Below are 4,581 nucleotides of genomic sequence, written 5' to 3'. Positions count from 1 at the left end.
GGCTTGAACTCATGAACCATGAGACCAAGACCTGAGCTGAAGTCAGATGCTTAACCGCCTGAGCCACCCAGGTGCCCCAACGCTTTCCTTTCTAATTTGTGAATTTTGTGAATCCCCAGGAAGGCTTTACCTACTTCAGGGTTATAAAATATTCTCCTTTCTTTTCCATATGTGTTACTCACATAGTGAGTATGGCTTTGAATCTCATAATTACATAAATGTGGGTCCACAGACTTTTTGAAAAGCTTGGTGGACACTGAGCAAATGCAAGTGTCTTCAGGCCCCAGGTGGCAATGTGCTGCACACAGTTAGAAACAGATCCATTCCCTAACTTTAACATAATCCAGTTCTAAAACACTGTATCTTTGGGAAGGTGTCATGTCCAGAGACAGCATCTTAGACAATGACATGCCCACAATATGTACCTTTGTCATCACTCAGACTCCTCTCCAGACCAGCAAAGGCAGCTATCTCAAGGGGACAGTACCTGACAACCTAACTTTAATGATCATAACAATAATAACAATATTATTAATTATTAATAACTATGTTAGTAGTGATAATGATGATTATCATGCTTAATGTTGCCATGCACTTATGGTGTAGTGGGGATGACGTGTACCATCTCCTTTACCATTTCCAGCAACCTGATCATGTAGGAATTACTGCTCCCATGACCATTTGCCTCTACTCACATTTTCTTAAAGTGCCACAGCTACCAGAGAGCAGAGCCAGGGTTTAAATTAAAATCTGTCTAACTTCAGAAGCTATGATTATAGCCAAGGAATTATCCTGCCTCATTCTTAGATGATTTGTGAAATTATCCCTTGATAATATCAAAAAAACAATCAAGGAAGCCTAGTTAAGTAGGTGAGGTCCTCAAATCTACGAAGTAGGTGTTTGTGTCGTGTAAGTTGAGTGTTTAATCTATGTAAGTGGAATGAAAATTGGTAGAGAAAAGGAAACAATAATTTCCAGATGGATATAAGATCTAAATGTGATAAAAAATTAATTTATGGAAGTACTAAAAAGATCAAGTGATTTTTAAAACAACTTGGAAGAGGAAATAAGCTTTCTAAATATCAAACAAAACTCCAAAACCACTAAGAATAGATGATAAATCCCCTTATGTAAAAATAAGAGCATTCCTCATTGCAAAAAAAATGACCCAAAGTCAAATGACACATGATAACTTTGGGAAAGGAAAGGAGTGGGAATTTGCAATGAACAACACTAATAAAAGGCCAGTAGCCTTAAATGAAAAGAGTCCACATAACTCAGTAAGAAAAGTTCAAGAACCAAAATGGGAAAAACAGGAGTCAAATATTAACAGAAAATATTTTTAAAAATTGGTTCTTAGACACATGAACTATTGCTTAGACTCACTGAGAATTTTTTTAATATTTTTATTTTATTTCTAGGAGAGAGAGAGAGAGAGACAGCGTGAGCAGGGGAGGATCAGAGAGAGAGGGAGATACAGACTCTGAAATAGGCTCTAGGCTCTGAGCTGGCAGTCAGCACAGAGCCCGACGCGGGGCTCAAACCCACGAACCACGAGATCATGACCTAAGCGAAAGCCGGACGCTTAACCGACTAAGCCAACCAGGCGCCCCTAGACTCACTGATAATTTTTAAATATAGTAAACAGAATAATGATGAGTTTACATATTCATCGACCAAATTGGCCATAATAAGAGAAAGAAAGAGAAGGATAAAGAGAAAAATTATGTTAGGCAGAGTTGAAGGAAAACGCATTATATAAATTAATTATGAAAATGTGTATCTCTCATACATTGTTGGTTGAAAACTACATTGGCATATCCTCTCTACACAGGAGGCTTTAAGTTTTTAATTTTCCAAAAATAAAACTGCACATACTCTTTGATCCAACAATTCCTCACTTAAATATTGTGCTACAGATATATCACCTATGAAAATGGTATGCATATAGATATTTCAATAGCAAAGGTGGAAAACAACTTAATAATATGTAATGTCATTAAATATCTCCTATTTAATAGGATGAATAAATTGCAGTATATCCATGCAAAGAAATATTTCTGAATCAGTAAAAAGAAATAAGCAGCTTAAAGAGACTATTATTAAATTAAAAACCAAAGTACAGAGGAGTGTATAGATTATGGTAATATTTGTGGAGAAGGAGGATTTTATATATGTCCTCCATTCCCTGACACACACATATACACATACAGAGAAAATTTCTGGAAGGATTCAAAAGAATAGGAAGGAAACAGAATGGTTGGGAAATAGGAGTGTGAGTGAGATTTATTTTTCACCATATACTTGTGTGTACCTTTTGAATTTTGAATCAAATATAATGATGCCTATTAAGATTATAATGATTAATGTTATTGGGAAATTTACAAGAACATCTTCAGCAGGAAGTATTTTCTATAGAAAAAATATTGAAGATGACTTCAATATCTATCAACAAGGAAATGACACTTTTAAAGTGGTACATGGATAGTGTACAGCTGTTAAAACATTAATCTTCATCGATGTTCACTTTTAAGATGAAGAAACACTTACAATCAGTATAATTTCATCCCAATGCTTATAAAACAAAAAACACATGTATGTATGTGTATGACAACATCTAGAGGTGCTTGTAAAAGAGGGTCTGGGCCTTTACACTCTATGGACACCTGAAAAATAAGGGGTAGCAGCAGGTAATCACTCTAATTTTTACCCACTTCTGCATTGTTTGAATTGTACAAGGTCATGTGTTATTTATTATTTATCATTTATTTATCATTAAATATATATAGTCTTCAGAAATCAAGTCATTGAGACGTTATTTGTAAATGGAGGTTGGAGAAGTCAAGAACCCAGTGGTTATATAATATTAAGTGACTTTATTATTTTTCTCTGAGTTTCCCAGACATAGTTTCTACCTCATCTACTGAATATACTCCAATGTTAGTAAATGTATATAAAATAAATGAGAAAGATTTACTTGTTTATAATACATTAAAGCTTATATGCTGAAATTAACCTACAGTCAACATTTAGACATCAATAAAAAGTTTTCGAAAGAGAAATATAAAAGTACTTGATTGGGTTTAAAAAAAATAACAACTGGGGTTTCAAATTAAGAAAACAGCCTCAATTCTAACTCTGAATTTCTTATTATGTATTTATTCTTTTGAAGTCCTGTGTCAGGCCAATTTACAGATGGTCTGGTGAGCCACAGGAAAATAACCCCAGTTAGCTCATGAATCATAAGCAGTTACTCTAAATAGTTATTAATGCAACTTCTCAAGGCATCTGCTTTACCTCAAGGGAACATTTTACCCATAAGTTTGAATCTTGTTCAAAAGTAAAGTGGGTAGATTGATGCTCTGCTTATAACTAAAGCTGCCTCATAATGAAGTCCTTTGGGTACTTTATAATCTAAATTCCCCACCACAAAGAAGTATTAAAATTAATTCAATTTCATACAGAAGTTCTGTTCTGTAATTAACAAAGTTTATAAGAAGGCCCATGTTCAGCAGACTTCACAATTAAAATATTGACACTCTAAAAGGCTAGAAGACCTTGACTTTCAGATTTTTTTAGAGTGCCAGCTATTAATGTGCGGGAAGCATGCTTTCCACATGTACTTTAATGTACTTGAATCTTTAGTTGTATTTAACAGATATTTACCAACAATGATTTTTCCATTTTTAAACAAAAGTCATTTATCTTGCATTTGCCTAAAGAACTGGTCCTGGATGCAAATGAAACCCTCCAAGGAATCAATAAGTGAAATCAAGTTTTGTTTAAAGTTATACAAGTACTGTTCAACTTTGTTCCAGGAATGTGGATATTTAACTTTATTGTTTTCGATTGGAAGAATGTATACTATGTACTTTTGTAATATAACAACATGACTCATTTATAAATGATATTAAAGAGAATGAGTGTAAGAATACTGAACTAACTAAACCCTGCACAATTCAGTATATTGACAATAAAATGGTTTTCCTAAAAGGCTAAAGATAGGTGATATTCTATGTCATACATGAAATATCCACATTAATAGGGCTTCATGGTAAGCAGTGAATGTAAAAATATTCCAAGTATTCTATTTTGATCAACAGGGTAAATCTCCCCCCCCAAATATTTTGTTTATGGAAGAATGGAGAGCTTTGGTTTCTTTCTTATTTTCCCCTATGAAATGGACATGCTGTGAGGATTGCATTACCAAGAAAGTAAGGCCAATTATAATATCAGAAAGAACAGTATTGGAAATCAAGGAATGTGAGTTCTAATCAAAATTCTGTCAAAAACTGGCTGAGTGCCAAAGGAAAGTTAATTCTTCTCCATGGTCCTTAGCTTCCTCATTTTGCAAAATAAAGGGCTAACATAAAAATTTCCTTAAATTCTCACCAGGTCTAAGGCAAATATAGAATAATGTTTAAGAGACTGTCTTCAGTGATATGTATTGACTATGTAAATTTGGCAAATTATTAACTTTTTGTGCTTCAATTCCTTATTGGGAAAACCAGGATAATAATAATGTATACCACATTGGATTATTGGTAGTTATCTGTGAGATAATATGTGTCAAGAGCCTAA

This window comes from Hyaena hyaena, unplaced genomic scaffold, assembly GCF_003009895.1.
Source record: "Hyaena hyaena isolate Hyena2069 unplaced genomic scaffold, ASM300989v1 scaffold_126, whole genome shotgun sequence".
Lineage (NCBI taxonomy): Eukaryota > Metazoa > Chordata > Mammalia > Carnivora > Hyaenidae > Hyaena > Hyaena hyaena.
This window is presented reverse-complemented; position numbering follows the sequence as displayed.